General features: G+C 39.4%; 1 long non-coding RNA gene across 1 annotated transcript in view; it reads left to right on the top strand.

Moving 5' to 3' along the window:
• LOC102162768 overlaps positions 1-16,887 on the top strand; it is a 75,904-nt gene that overhangs the window by 47,915 nt on the left and 11,102 nt on the right. The window contains exons 2-3 of the long non-coding RNA XR_002335897.1: positions 6,713-7,025; positions 7,900-8,032. This is a non-coding gene — a long non-coding RNA (uncharacterized LOC102162768). The remainder of the gene's footprint in view (positions 1-6,712; positions 7,026-7,899; positions 8,033-16,887) is intronic.

The raw sequence follows: 16,887 nt of genomic DNA, 5'->3' as shown, positions 1-16,887 counted from the left end.
CATATTCTCCACATTCAGTGACAAGTCTGCTGTCCCTCTTCTTTGTCTCACTAGCTAGATTTGATGTCTGAAGCAGATGCATCAAAATAACCAAACCTAACTCACAGGCAGTGCCATCTACCAAGGAGGCTGTCAATGAGTCTATTCTTAGCATCCATGGGAGGTGTAGTGAAGGTCTTTCCCAAGATTCATGGAGCGAAGAAATAATTCAGCAGAAAAGCATTCTATGTTGGGCAGGCAAAATAATTTCTCGTGAAAGTATGTCCAGGAGTTCCCACTGTGGCACAAGAGGATCAGCAGCATCTCTGCAGCACCAGAATGCAAGTTCAATCCCCTGCCCAGCACAGTGTGTAAAAGGATCCTGATGCATCTGTGGCACAGGCCGCAACAGTGGCTCAAATCTGATCCCGGGTTTGGGAGTACCATGTGCCATGGGTCAGCCAAAAAAGAAAAAGAAAAAGTGTGGCCAGCTTTCAACAACAAGGTGTACTGAGATCAAACAAGAGTCCATTGACTTTTCCAAGAAGGCCACCGTTAACATTTTTCAGAATAGTTTCAGTGGAACATTGGGGCAGAGGACAGAGAGTAGTAAGCTAGAGAATGAATGGAAGATGAAGGCAGAGAGATAGTGAATATAGACTACCAAGGAGCATCACTGTGAATGGAAGGATAGAGGGGCTTGTATGTAGAAAGAAATGTAGAATTCACAAAGGTCTTTGCTTTATTTTATTTTATTTATTTATTTATTTGCTTTTTAGGGCTGCACCCACAGTATATGGAAGTCCCCAGGCTAAGGGGTGAATCAAAGCTACAGCTGATGGCCTTCGCCACAGCCACAGCAATGCCAGATCCAAGCCGAATCTGCGGACCTACATACACCACAGCTCACAGCAACACCGGATTCTTAACCCACACTGGGTGAGGCCAGGGATCAAACCCACATCCTCATGGATCCTAGTCAGGTTCATTAACTGCTAAGCCACAAAGGGAACTCCTTTTATTTTTTTAAGATCGAAGAGATTTGATTATGTTTTTAGGCCGAGAAGAAAGAATCAGCAGAGAACGGTTACCATGGTTCGAAAGAAAACAGAGGATTTTTTAAAGCCTAACCTAATCAGAAGCCAGGCAGAAGGATCAGCCTGAAAATGCTGTAGGGAGAGACAGCTGCTCCTGAAAAAAGAAGTAAGGATGTATGTGGCTGTGTATAAACCATGATGTGGGGAAGTGCACGTAGTGAGTGAAGGTCTATCAGATGGCCTCTATTTTATATATGAAATAAATAGGCAGGAACAACTGAGGGAGGCAGAGGTGGAGGTGAGTTAGAGCCCTGGAGGAGAATGGTGACATTTCTGCCAAACAGGAGTTGATTATTATCAGGTAAAGAAATGATTGAAAGTACAGTTAAAATGGAAGATTATAAACTTGAAGTGGATCCAGTCTGCTTAATGATTGTTTTTCCTTCAGAAAAACCGCTGCCTATGTGTGCAAGCAAAAAAGGCCAAGGTCTGGCTCATGGAAGTGCAAGGCAAGTGTGGAAGGACACAAGATTGTGAGCTTTGGGCTCTTAGTGAGTAGTGAGTATGATAATCTACCAGGCCGTAGATTAGATAGGAGGGAAATGTGGCCAGGAGCAGGTAGATAGAGGGATTAAGGTATTACAAAACACCCTTGAGATTGAAGGTTAGGGGTTAGAGATGGAATAAGTGCTGGAAGGATAAGGGTTCGTGGTAAGAGTGTGTGCTTTTCGAGTGTGTTTTTTGTTTTTTGGGTTTTTTCTTCCTTTTTGGCTGCCCCACTGCGTGTGTAGTATCCAAGGCGGGGATCAGATCTGAGCCACACTTGTAGCCTAAGCCAGTGCTCGTTCCCTTAACCCGTTGTGCTGGGCCAGGGATTGAACCTGCATCCTGGTGCTGTAGGGATGCCACCGATCCTTTTGCACCACAGCGGGAACTCCTCGAGTTTTAGATTTTATTTATTTATTTATTTTTTGTCTTTCTGCCTTTTCTAGGGCCACTTCCCACGGCATATGGAGGTTCCCAGGCTAGGGGTAGAATCGGAGCTGTAGCCACCGGCCTACGCCCGAGCCAGAGCAACACGGGATCTGAGCCGGGTCTGCGACCTACACCACAGCTCACTGCAACACCGTATCTTTAACCCACTGAGCAAGGCCAGGGATCGAACCCAAAACCTCATGGTTCCTAGTTGGATTCCTGCACCACGATGGGAACTCCTCGAGTTTTAGATTTTAGAGATGAAGCTAGTCAGGTCCAAAATGTGACCGTTAAAAAGCAATAACCTGGAGTTCCTATTGTGGCTCAGCACTAACAGACCCGACTAGGAACCTTGAGGATGCGGGTTTCATCCCTGGCCCTGCTCAGTGGGTTAAGGATCTGGCGTTGCTATGAGCTGCAGTGTGGATCAAAGTCAAGGCTTGGATCTGGAATTGCTGTGGCTGTGGAGTAGGCTGGCAGCTATAGGTCTGATTCGACCCCTAGCCTGGAAACCTCCAGGTGCGGCCCTAAAAACAAAATAATAGTAATAATAAATTAAGAGCAATAAACTTTAACATGAGGCTCCAAGGACAGAAACAATTTAGAGAGCCATCTATAGAGAGATAACCATCTGTCACTCTGCTCAAAATCCTGAAATTAAGAAGCATTACACGCAGCAAAAACTAGTCCTAGAGATCATGCCTTCACATCTGGTAGCCATAGATGGTAGATGTGGCCCCAGATGAGGATTAAATAAGAAGCTGGAGATAAAAGGGAAGAATCTGCCTTGTGTGAGAAATATTTTATTACAAGCAAAGGAAGAATTATATCACAGGTTAAGAGACAGAATGGTAAGCTTCCCAGGGTGATAAAAGGTAACCATAACCTAAAGAGAGGGTGACTATCTAGTTGTGGTTGGGTTGGTAAATGAAGCATAAATGGGAGTTAGAGACACAGACACTGACTTGAGGCCTCCAGCTCGGCACCAGGGTACTCACTGCTCTCTCTGACCAACACAGCTAACAGCCAGATTCCTGACATCTATCCTTCCCAGATGACATTAACCGTGAAAGTCATCCAAGTGCTTTCCCTTGTGCTAATTATTTGTCCCCTAAGCAACCTTACTGGATTCTGGCTTCCCACATAGATTTTTGCAAATAGGACAAGAACAACATAATTCTTTTTCTCATGATCAGTATAGATCAGTTTGTTAATTAACAAATAGGCATTTTAAGTTTATATATGTGGATTTGGTTAAAGGGAGTCAAGCCTCAAGCCCAAACACGTCATGATCCCTAAAAATTGCATTTCAGAGTCTAAAAATCTAAGCATCATCCCCTGGAAAGTAGCACAAAATATGGCCACGATATGAAGTTGGTTTGAGTGACAATAGTCATTTCCTAGGACATACTTCTCTTATGCACTGTTCTCCTACAGTTCCACAAAGATTTCTTTTTTATTATTATTATGGTTGATTTACAATGTTCTTTCAATTTCTGCTGTACAGTAAAGTAACCCAATTATACAAATATACACATTCTTTTTCTCACATTATCCTCCATTACATTCCATCACAAGTGATTATAGTTCCTAGTGCTATACAGCAGGACCTCATTGCTTATCCATTCCAAATGCAATAGTTTGCATCTACTAACCCCAAATTCCACTACTAACCCCATCCCACTCTCCTCCTACCCCTTGGCAAACACAAGTCTGCTCTCCATGTCCATGAGTTTGTTTCTTTTCTGCAGATAGGCTCATTTGTGCTGTAATAGATTCAAGATATGTTATATCATATAGTATTTGTCTTTCTCTTTCTGACTTAACTTCACTTAGTATGAGAGTCTCTAGTTCCATCCATGTTGCTGCAAATGGCATTTTTTATGGCTGAGTAGTATTCCATTGTGTATATGTACAACATCTTATTAATCCATTCATCTCTTGATAGACATTTAGTCTGTTTCCATCTCTTATCTATTGTGACTAGTGCTACAGTGAACATAGGGGTGCATGTATCTTTTTGAATGAAAGTTTTGTTTGGATATATACCCAGGAGTGGGATTGCTGGATCATATGGTAGTTGTGTATTTAGTTTTCTGAGGTACCTCCATGCTGTTTTCCATAGTGGTTGTACCAATTTACACTCCCATTTCTCCACACCCTCTCCATCATCTGTTATATGTAAACTGACTAATGATGGCCATACTGACTGGCGTGAAGCGGTACCTCATTGTAGTTTTGATTTGCATTTCTCTAATAATTAGTGAGGTTGCACATTTTTTCATGTGCCTGCTTGGCCATCAATATGTCTTCTTTGGAGAAATGCCTATTCAGGTCTTCTGCCTGTTTTTCAGTTGGGTTTGTTTTTTTGCTGTTGAGTTGTATGAGTTGTTTGTATATTTTGGAGATTAGGTCCTTGTTGGTTGCATCATTTGCAACTATTTTCTCCCATTCTCTTGTTCCCATTGTCTTTTTTTTATGGTTTTCTTTGCTGTACAAAAGCTTGTAAGTTTGATTAGATCATATTGGTTTATTTTTATTTTTATTTATCTTGCTTTGGGAGACTTAACCTGAGAAAACATTTGTACCATTGTTGTTAGAGAATGTTTTGCCTATGTTCTCTCCTAGGAGTTTGATGGTGTCTTGTCTTATGTTTAAGTCTTTAAGCCATTTTGAGTTTATTTTTGTGCATGGTCTGAAGGTGTGTTTTAGTTTCATTGACTTACATGAAGTTTTGCCACTTACTGAAAAGACTGTCTTTTTCCCATTTTATATTCCTGCCTCCTTTGTCAAAGATTAATTGACTATAGGTATCTGGGCTCTCTATTCTGTTCCATTGGTCTGTTTGTTTGTTTTGGTAACCAGTACCACACTATCTTGATTACTGTAGCTTTGTAGTATTGCCTGAAGTCTAGGAGAGTTATGTCTCCTGCTTGGTTTTTGTTCCTCAGGATTGCTTTGGTAATTCTGGGTCTTTCATGGTTCCATATAAATTTTTGGATTGTTTGTCCTAGTTCTGTGAAAAATGTCCTGGGTAATTTGATAGGGCTTGCATTGAACTTGTAGATTGCTTTGGGTGTTATGGCCATTTAATGATATTAATACTTCCAGTCCTGGAGTATGGAATACGTTTCCATTTCTTTGAATCTAGTTTCCTTAAATTTAATTTGAATTTAATATCCTTGATTAATGTTTTATAACTTTCAGCATATAAGTCTCTCACCTTGGTCAGGCTTATATCTAGGTATTTAATTTTTTGGTGTGATTTTAAAAAGTATTGTGTTTTTATATTCATTTCCTAATATTTCATTGTTAGTATACAGAAATGCAATTGATTTCTGAATTTTAATCTTATGTCCTGCTACTTTGCTGATCCTAGTGGAGTCAGGGTTTTTGATATACAGTATCATGTCACCTATGTAGAGTGATAATTTTATGTCTTCTCTTCCAATTTGGATAACTTTTCTTTTGTTTGATTGTGTGTGGCTAGGACTTCCAATACTATGTCGAATAAAAGTGGTGAGAACGGGCATCCTTGTCTTGTTCCAGATCTTAGTGGGAAGGCTTTTAGCTTTTCTCCATTGAATATTATATTGGCTGTGGGCTTGTCATAATGGTTTTTATGATGTTATGGTCCCTCTATATCCACTTTGGTAAGAGTTTTTACCATGAATGAATTTTGGATTTTGTCAGATGCCTTTTCTGCATCTATTGAGATTATCGTGTGTGTGGGTTTTGACATTTCTTTTCTTTTTTCCTTTTTTTTTTTTGCTTTTTAGGGCTGAACCCACAGCATATGGAAGTTCCCAGGCTAGGGGTCCAATAGGAGCTACAGCTGTAAGCTATATGTCTCTAGGAAGTTATCCTTTTCAAAGATCTTTTCAGAGTTCTCAGGGGTTAGCCTTCTTGGGCAAATAATGGATCACATCATAGTACAAGGAATTCATAGTACAAGCCTTGGCTCCAAGTCCCAGGTCCAACATTAATTTGCCACAAAACATAAGGACAGTCATACACACATTCTTTATGATATCGTATTTACAAACATGTCATATTTAACATCTTCTTACATAAAATATTTATTATTCACTAAACTACTCGGAGCCAGGCATTGTGCTAAAGGGGCCCTGCCTGCGTTCTCTTTAAACCTTACAATAGCTCATCAAGGCAGGTATTTTTAACTTTGACTAAAGAGAATGATTGGAGAGAAAACAAGGAGAGAGAAGCCAACCCATAGTGGTCAAATGATTTAAGCCACAAAACCATGTTTCTGCACCAAGTTTCCTCTAGGAAGAGCAAAGCATATGTTGTCATCCTTTGTTTTGCTTTTTTCTTACCACCCTGCTTTATCCTTGAAGTTGGTATCAGTATATTTAGCTTGGATTTTGCAAACAACTGAGCTTGGCTCTGAGCTCTGAGATTCCTGCTGGGAATTGCTTTGCGTCAAGCTGGTTAAAGAAACCAAATCCCCTGTGTCCGCCTTAATTGCTGGTTCCTGCTTTTAGCTCATTGGCTGTTTTATTTGGAGCCCTTGAAGGAACCACTGCCCTTCCTGTTCTCCCCTAAGGCTTCTTTCATGCATTAAGATATAAATTAAAGGGTAGCTCCCTTAGGGGTATGAACAACATATGGTATAGTTATTCATTCTGGAAAATTCCGAAGTGGTAATATGCACCTTTTGCCAAGAAATTGGTTTTCATCACAAGCTGTCTTCTTTCCAGATCAGATCTTCAGAGGAGCAGAATGTGGGCCTGCCTATGTGTTCTGTCCTGTGGGAAAACTCCAGAGCCAGCCCAGGACAGAACACAGCCTGTATTTCCACTGACAAGTGTGCTCCCTTCAGGCTATTCCAAGTATGGAGTGAAGACACCTGGCAACCCTCTTCTGCTATCTTCAGTTAACCAAAGTGTTCTCAGCAGGAGCAAGGCTGCTTTACCTTTACTGCCAAGTGGCAAATAAGGAACCCTCCACTGAAAATTCAGAAAGTGCAGGCCAATTGTGAGGTGTGGTTAAAGCCAATGGATCAATTCCCAGGTACCTCTTTCTGAACAGCCTCTTTGTACGTCTCTTTTTTGCTTTGTTTTTCTTTTTAGGGCCACACGTATGGCCTATAGAAGTTCCCGGGCTCGGGGTCAAGTCAGAGCTGTAGCTGCTGGCCTACACCACAACCATAGCAACATAGGATTCATGCCACTCTGTGACCTACGCTGCAGCTTGTGGCAACTTGAGAGCCTTAACCCACTGAGCCAGAGACTAGGGATCAAACCTGAATCCTCACAGAGACTAGTCGGGTTCTTAACCCACTGAGCCACAACAGGAACTCTCCATATGTCTTTTTTTTTTTAAGTAAATCTTATAGAGTTTCACTCTGAGTATTATTAAACACAAAATTGAAGCTTCTGAACTTGATATTGAATTCAATTGCTGTATTTTAATAAAGTTATACATGCTTTATTTGATTTAATACCCAAATAAAATTACTCCTTTCTGTAAAGACAATATTTTTTCCTAAAACTTAGCTTTACTGAGATGTCATTTACCTACAATAAAATTGACCCACTTTAGGTGTATAGTTTGATAAGTGTGGATGAATGGAGACAGTCCTATAATCATGACCCCAAACAAGATATAGAACATTCCATCCCCCCAAAAGTGACCCATGCCGGTTTGCAGTCATTCCGCTCCCCCAACCTCCAGACCCAGGTGACCACTGAGCTATTTTCTATCACAACGATTTCAGAAATAGAAATTCTTCTTTCACTCAGCATAATGCTTTTGAGATTTATCACTGTCTTGGTGTGTATCAGTGGTCTATTCCATCTAATTGATGAGAGTTATATTTCATTGTATGGAATGGAATTGTTTTTTGTGATTTCTAAAAATAACTGCAATTTCTTTATCCATTCAGCAGTTGCTGGACATTAGGATTATTTCCACTTTCTGCCATCATGACTAAAGCTGCAGTGAACCTCTGAGAAGTCTTTGGACAGATGTTTTCATATCTCTTGGGAAAATATCTAGCAAGCTTGCCGAGATATATGGTAAGTGTATTTTAACTTTATTTTTTAAAAAGTCCAACTGTGTTTCAGAGTAGCAGTTGCTTCATATCCTTGCCAAAAAGTGGTATTGTAGTACATTGAATTTTATCATTCTAGTGGTTTGAATAATGATGTTCAGCATTTTTTCATGTGCCTATTTGCCAATTTTTAAAGTATTCTTTGGTGAAGTATCATTTCTACTCTTTTGCCCATTTTAATTGCATTGCTTACCTCACTGAATTATAACATATATTTTATTTTTTATAATGATTTTTATTTTTCCATTATAACTGATTTACAGTGTGCTGTCAATTTGCTACTGCACAGCAAGGTGACCCAGTCACACATACATATATATACATTCTTTTTTCTCACATTATCATGCTCCATCACAAGTGACCAGGCATAGTTCCCAGTGCTATACAGCAGGATCCCATTGCTTATCCATTCCAAAGGCAATAGTTTGCATCTATTAACCCCAAATTCCCAGTCCCTCCCATTCCCTCCCCCTCCCTCTTGGCAACCACAAGTCCGTTTTCTAAGTGCATGATTTTCTTTCTGTGGAAAGGTTCCTCTGTGCCATATATCAGATTCCAGATATAAGTGAAATCATATGATACTTGCCTTTCTCTTTCTGAATTACTTCACTTAGTATGAGAGTCTCTAGTTCCATACATGTTGCTGCAATTTAGATAGAAGTCTTTTTATAACATAGGATTTCGTAAATATTTTCCCTATGTAGTTTGCATTAATTTTCTTAACAGCGTCTTTGGAAAAGCAAGTTTTTCATTCTGATATAGTCTAGTTTATTAATTTTTCTTTTATGGTTATGCTTCTGTTTCCTACCTAAGAAACTGTTGCCTAACCTAGCATCACAAAGATTTTCTGCTTTATTTTTATCTAGAAATCTTATAATTTGGGCTCATGTTTATATCTATGATGCATTCAAGTTAATTCTTATAAATAATGTGAAGTAAAGTTCGAGGTTCTTTTTTTTTGTACTTATATCATGTTGATTCAACACCCTTAAGACTGTTCTTTCCTGCATTGAATCTTTGTACTTTTGTTAAAAATCAGTGTGCATCCATTTCGGAACTTGATATTCAATTGCTATAATTTTACAAGTATTACACTGTCTTGATAACTGCAGGTGTATTATAAGCCTTAAAATCAGAAAGTACAAGTCCTTTGAATTTTTCCTCTTTTTTTGCCAAGATTACTTTGGCTAATTTTAGGTCCTTTGAATTTCTATACAAATTTGAGAATAAGCCGATTATTGTCCACAAAAAAGCTGTGGGGGTTTTGTTTGGAATGTCATTCAATCTGTAGATAACTTGAGGAGGTGGGATTAACATTTTAAGAATATTGAGTCTGCCAATCCCTAAACATGTATTCATCTCCTAAATAGATCATCTTAATAATTTCTCTCAATATTGTTTTATAGCTTTCAGTGTATAGGTCTTACATTATTTCCTTAAATTTATCCCTAAGTATTTCATATTGTTGATATTTTAAATCATATTGATTTTTAATTTTAATTCCCAGTTGTTATATGCTATAATATAGAAATATGGTTGTTGTTGGTTTTTTTTTTTTAATTTTTTTTGTCTTTTGTAGTGCCACCCCTGTGGCATATGTAGGTTCCCAGGCTAGGGGTCTAATTGGAGCTATAGCCACCAGCCTATGCCACAGCCACAGGAACATGGGATCCAAGCCGCATCTGTGACCTACACCACAGCTCACAGCAACGCTGGATCGTTAAACCACTGAGCAAGGCCAGGGATCGAACCCACAACCTCATGGTTCCTAGTTGGATTCGTTAAGCACTGAGCCACGACGGGAACTCCTATTTTTTATTATTCACCTTATGTCCTACAATCTTGCTAACTCATTTATTCTAGTAGATTTTGTGTAGTTTCTGTAGGATTTCTTATATAGACAATCATGTTGTTCATGATGTTTTTACTTCTTCTTTTCCAATCTTTATATCTTTTATTCCTTTCTCTTGCTTTATTAAACTAGCTAGAACCTCCAATGCAGTTATCTAATTATAGTTATATAAGACTTTTATTTTTTATCTCATTAGAAGTAGTAGGAGTGGACATCTCTTTTGGTCAGTTTGAGCTGCTATACAAAATTCCACAAGCTGAATGGCTTATCAACATCAGAAACTTTTCTCACATTTCTGGAGGCTGGAAGTTCAAGCTCATGGTGCAAGCATGGCTAAGTTCTGGTGAGAGCTCACTTTTGGGTTGCAGATGGCTGACTTTGTGTCTCCTCAAGTAGTATAAAGAAAGAAAGCTCTCTTAGGACTCTTATAAGGATACTGATCTTCTTCACAAGGGCTCCCCCCTCATGACCTTATCTAATCCTAATTACCTTCCAAAGGCCTCATCTCCTAGTACCAGCACATTGGAGGGTAGGTTTTTACCATATGATGTTGGGGGAGATACAGACATTCAGCCCATAATAGCATCCTTGCCTTGTTTACAATCTCAGGGGTAAAGCAATCAGCTTTTCATCATTAAGTATAAAGTTAGCTATAATTTTGTTAGGTGTTCTTTATCAGATTATGGAAATTCCCTTGTTCTGCGGTTTGATGAAATTTGTCATGAGTGGATGTTGAGTTTTGTGAAATGCTTTTTCTTTATTGAGATGCAACAACTTTTTTACCTTTATTCTGTTAATGCAATGAATTATGTATTTTGTTTTTTGTTTTTTTTAATGGCCACACCTGCAGCATATGGAAGTTTCCAGGCTAGGAGTCAAATCAGAGCTGAAGCTGCTGGCCTACGCCACAGCCACAGCACAGCGGAATCCAAGCCATGTCTGTGGGCAACCTACACCACAGCTCATGGCAATGCTGGATACTTAACCCACTGAACAAGGCCAGGGATCGAATCCGCATCCTCATGGATACTAGTTGCTTTGTAACCCACTGAGCCACAACAGGAATGCCTGATTGATTTTTTTTTAATGATTTTATTTTTTCCATTATAAGTGATTTACAGTGTTCTGTCAATTACTACTGTACAGCAAAGTGACCCAGTCATAAATATATATAAATATTCTTTTTCTCACATTATCCTCCATCATGTTCCATCACAAGTGACGGGATATAGTTTCCTGTGCTACACAGCAGGATCTCATTGCTTACCCACTCCAAATGCAATAGTTTGCATCTATGCAATAGTTTGCAACTATCTGATTGATTTTTCATGTTAAACCAATCAACCTTTCATTCCTAGATAAATTCCACATCTTCCTGACAATTATCCTTTTATATATAGTTCTTGATTCAATTCCTAATATTTAGTTAAGGTTTTTTGTGTCTCTGTTCATGAGATATACTAGTCTGTGGTATCTGTTTCTTGTGATAATCATGTCAGGTTTCGTTATCAGAGTTTTATTGGCCTCATAAAGCAACATGGAAGTGTTAACTCTTCCTTTTTTCTGCGAGTTTAAGATTAGAATTTTTTTAATAAAATTTACTTAGCAGCTATAGGGTTATACAGATTTTCTATTTCTTCTCTTATTGGTTTTGGTAAGTTAGGTTCTTCTAAGAACTTGAATGTTTTATCTGTCAAATTTATTGGCATAAAGCTCATCATAGCATTCCTTTATTATCCTTCCTTTTATAAGATTTGTAGTGATAGCCTTCCTTTTTTTTTTTTTTTTTTTGCCTTTTTAGGGCCACCCCTGAGAGGCATATGGAGTTCCCAGGCTAGGGGTCAAATAGGAGCTGCAGCTGCCATCCTACACCACAGTCACAGCAGTGGAGGATCCGAGCCGCGTCTGCGACCTATACCACAGCTCACAGCAATGCCAGATCCTTAACCCACTGAGTGAGGCCAGGGACTGAAGTGAGTCCTCATGGATCCTAGTCAGATTCATTTATGCTGAGCCATGATGGACCTCCATATGCTGAGCCATATGAACCTCCATATGCCGCTGGAGCGGCCCAAAGAAATAGCAAAAAGACAAAAAAAAAAAAAACACCACATCTCCAAACTTAGTCAACCCTACTCTTTTGTGGCCTTATTCCAACTGTTTTCATGCTAATAACTAGGGGACACTTGGCCATCTTTCTGTGGGTATCACACTGAGGGCTCAGCTATCCAAATCCATACAGTCACAAGGGGAAGGTGTGTGTGATTGCTTCCATTTTATGGAATAAACGAGAATCTTACTAGTATCCATGAGGATGCAGGTTCGATCCCTGGCCCCCCTCAGTGGGTTAAAGATCTGGTGTTGCCATGAATTGTGGTGTGGGTTGCAGACTCATCTCAGATCTGGCATTGCTGTGGCTGTGGCATAGGCTGGCAGCTACAGCTCCAATTTGACCCCTAGCCTGGAACCTCCATATGCTGCAGGTACGGCCCTAAAAAGGCAAAAAAAAAAAAAGAAGTTACATCATCACACTGAAAATTACCTTCATGGGAAACTATGCTCAATTAGATAATAATGTTATTGCTGGAAGTGGTTTAAAATTTCTACAATAGGCTTGCTTCAGAGGTTTATTTATTTGTTGTTTTTTTACCTATAAGTTTCCTTTTATTTTATGAAAATTTTCATATATTTGGGAGAAGCTAAAAATCAGTAAGATACAGATCTGGAGGGGGGAAAAAAATCAATGACAAAGCTGGGTGATTCCATTTAGGTAAAAAAATGAAAGGGCAACTATAAAGCAATAACATTAGCCTGTAAACGCCATTCTGTAGGGGAGACGAAGGTACTGATAAGTAATTAGTCTGGTTTCATACGGTTAGGACACATCTAAACTAAGAAATCAGACCTATGCTCTTAACCACCAAGTTCTACTGCATTCTATGATTTGACCATCTATCTACCTTGTGGACCATAATGCCAAGCAGCTTGTAAGTTAAGTCAGTAACACAAAAATGTGATATATTATTACTAACAGAAGTTGATGCAATGTTGGTATTCAGTATATTCCTTTTGCTTATGAAACATAACATCTTTGCAAAAGCAAAACAGGCAGAATAGAAAATATAGCTTGCTACTAGTTGCAAGTTTTTGCAGTCCTGCTGACTAGACCCCTGTTCAATTTAAGCAGCCATATAGGATAGAGACTGGGTAAGAAATGGGTTGTGGATTCAGGCAAATCTGAATTCAAGTCCCACCTTCACCACATGCTCTCTGGGTAACTTTGTGTAGATGAGGAAACTAAGTCACCATCTAATTGATAACACAACTGAGCCCAGAGTTGAGGTTTCTGTATTCCAAGCACTTTCCACTACCTGTGAACATATGGCTGTCATACAGTCGCTTTTCAGAAAACAGGCCCCATTGTTTGTATGACGAGGCCCAGAAGAGTCTAGAGAGTGTTGTGAAGAAGGAGATATGAGCACTGGGGTTTCAGAGAAAACTGTTCAAGTTACTAGACCTTCTGCTACGATCTGAATGTTTGTGTCCCCCCAGTGTTGATATGTTGGAATCTAATCCCCAAGATGATCATATGAGATGGGGAGTCTGGGAGGTGATTAGATCATGAAAGCAGAGCCTTAGGAATAGGATAATAGGATTAGCGCCCCTTTAAGAGAAGCCTCAGAGGGAAGTTCCCACATAGTGCAGCAGGTTTAGGATCTGGCGTTGCTGCAGCTGTGGTGAAGGCTGCAGCTGTGATGCAGGTTGCAACTTCGATACAGGTTCAATCCCCAGCCCAGGAACTGTCATATGCCATGATAGGGTTATGGCCAAAAAAAAAAAAGAAGCCTCAGAGACAAAGCTCTCTAGCCCTTCTGCTATGGGAAGTTACAGCAAAAATATGGCCTATGGCCATCTAGGAAATGGGCCTTTACCAGACACCAAATCTGCCAGTACCATGATCTTGGGCTTCCAAGCTTCTAGAACTGTAAGAAATAAATGTTTGTGGTTTGTAATCTACCCAATCTGTGGTATTTTATTATAGCAGCCTGAACAGACAAATTGCCTCATTTAATTTATCTATAAAAGGGGGCCTAGTCCTTCCCTCAAAGGACTATTTTGAGGATATTTTTAAAACATAATGATGGATGGGCACTGGAGTCCTACTGCACAGCACAGGGAACTGTGTGTGACTGGGTCACTTTGCTGTACAATAGAAATTAAAGAAACATTGTAAATCAATTATATTTTAATAAAAAAATATTTAGGTGCTCCCCTTGTGACTCAGCAAACCCAACTAATAACCGTGAGGACTCGGGTTTAATCCCTGGCCTAAGCTCAGTGGGTTAAGGATCCAGCGTTGCTGTGGCTGTGGTGTAGGCCAGCAGCTGTAGCTCCAATTCTGCCCCCTAGCCTGGGAACGTCCATATGCCACAGGTGTGGCCCTAAAAAGCAATATATATCTATATATTTAAACTATATATGTAGTTTAAAATATAAAATAAAATGAAATGTAATAATGCATATGAGATCTCTATCTCTATGCCTGGAACTTAGTAGACACAAAATAAATATCTTCCCCACTCAGTCACACCAGCAAATAAGTTGGATTCAAGACCAAATAACAGCTACTGGAAAAAATTAATAATCACTAGTAGCTGAGAGACAACGAAATGTGTAAACATTGTTGTTGGTTCACTTAGTCGGGGTTAAGGAAGTCTGGGCCAGTCCTTCACACTGTCAGCTGGCCAACTAGTGAGAAATGCATATGAGTGAAGAGCTCTGCTCCAAGTTCCGCATCAAGGGATTGACGGTACATGCCAGGTATAACCCACACATCCTCCCCCACCCCAGCCCCTCCCTGCTGGCTCCCTGATTCATCTCCCAAGGACAGGTTCAGGCCTCTTCTAGTTCCCAGAGCCAGTCTTAACCTGGGGCCAGATGTGCTCAGATGACTCCAACTCCACATTTGGCTGCCAGTCGACTTCTGACCTATTGCCCAAGTCTTAATGTCTAGGCTTCTGCTTGCTCTCCTATCTGATTCCTTGCCCCACTGACCTAGTTCCTACATTTCCCTGGCTTCCTTGTCATTCTGCTATACATATCTGATAGGAAACCCAAGACCTTGTCACCTTGGTTCTTCTGCAAAAATTACAGACTGACACATAACGGTTTCCCAAAAGGCTATGCCTATGTTACCCATTCTTTCCTTTAGTTATGCCTGATGATACAAAGGAAGAGATTGCTGACCTATCAGGTTCTTTCCTGGGAACTTTGAGAACAGAGACAGAAAATGATAAGAGCTGAGTCATTGCTGGCAATTAGGGATAGAAACCCACAAGCTCTTCTTGTTTTGAAAGGACTGACCCTGTTAGGATAACTCTTCCTAAGACTTGGCTGTTTAGCTCTGCCTCCTATTGTTAAGCTTCCACGATGAATCTAATTTTTGCTTAAATAGAAGATCTGTTTCTGGTTCTTGAATCCACATGAACCTTATCCAGTACAGCTCTCTATTTTCAACCACTTATCTGAATTCAGTGTGTCCTGCTTCTAGTTCAGAACTTCTCTTTCAAACAACTCACCCAGGCAACCCAAATCTTAAAGCAAAATAATGCACACTCATGTTTAACATTGATATTTGTCCCAGGTTATCCATAGGAGAATTTTTTAGAACTGTTCCAGTAATAGTCATTTCTTTGGTCATATTTATTTATTCATCCATGTATGCATCTTCCATCCATCTGTACTGAGCATCTATTGCACATTAGGTACTATCCATGGTCCTAGGGTTACTGAAATGGAGCAGGCAGCATCCCTGCTTTTCAACATTGTAGAGTGAAAAGTAACTGCAATGCCAATAAATAATCTCAGTACAAAGGGCTAAGAGCTATATTAGGGGGACAAATACAAGGTAGGGAGAGCAGTGAGGTGGGAGCAAATGACAGTCTTCAGAAAAGGGATCAGGAAGTCTTTGCACAGTAGTCTTTAAGCTACTGTTTAAAATGAATTTTGGAAAATAAGGAAGAATTCACAAAGGGAAGGACAGTAGTACCGTTTTAAGAAAACACTACAGGAATGACAATTTGTTAACTATTCAACCTTGCCATCTTATTTCTGGGATTTATTCTATAAATGTATTTGTACATGTAATAAATGACTTCAGTATGAGCTTAACCATTGCACCACTCTTTGTAAGAGATTGAAAAAAATTCATATATAAATTAATGCGTACTGATTAAGTAAATGCAGTATATCCATTTGATGGAAGACTATGCAACTGTAAAAGAAATAATGAGGAAGCTCTCTATTTACCAATGATGGAGTTCTCTGGTGGCCTAGCAGTTAAGGATTTGGTGTTGTCATTGCTGTGGCTTGGGTTTGATTCCTGGCCTAGGAACTTCCTCATGCCATGGGAGCAGCCAAAAAAAAAAAAAAGATACATTGCTAAGTATGGTTTAGAACAGTACTGCCTTTTGTTTTAAATGGGAATACATATGTTCATAATTGTTCATGTTTATATTAGAAAGCTGTATAAGTTATATACATCTGATAAAAGTGGGGCAGTAAGAACTGAAAAGACAGCAAAAGACATGAGCATGAGACTTCACTGAATCTTTTTTATTTTTGAACTAAGGGAAGATATTATCTATTCAAAAACGCAAATAATTGGGTTGTGATGATCATTGCACAACCATAATATAAGAAAATCCATTGAGTTGAAAAAATGCAAATAAGTTTTCAAAGAATATATTGCAAGGAAACACCAGAGTTAGACACAGCTCAGAAGATAGCACAATTTTGTTTAAACTGCTCCATAAGTCAGAAACTGGCTGACAAAAGAAAATAAGGGAAGAATGTTTTGCTTCACCTCCCTCTTATGTGGGTAGTAATACTCTAATAACTAACTGTTCACAGCAATTACATAATGTGAGACTGGGCACCTTTAAAAACACAGACAAGACTGGAGATTT

The sequence above is a fragment of the Sus scrofa genome, chromosome 1 (assembly GCF_000003025.6).
Source record: "Sus scrofa isolate TJ Tabasco breed Duroc chromosome 1, Sscrofa11.1, whole genome shotgun sequence".
Lineage (NCBI taxonomy): Eukaryota > Metazoa > Chordata > Mammalia > Artiodactyla > Suidae > Sus > Sus scrofa.
The sequence above is the reverse complement of the archived record's forward strand: the minus strand, read 5'-3'. Positions and strand labels throughout refer to the sequence as shown.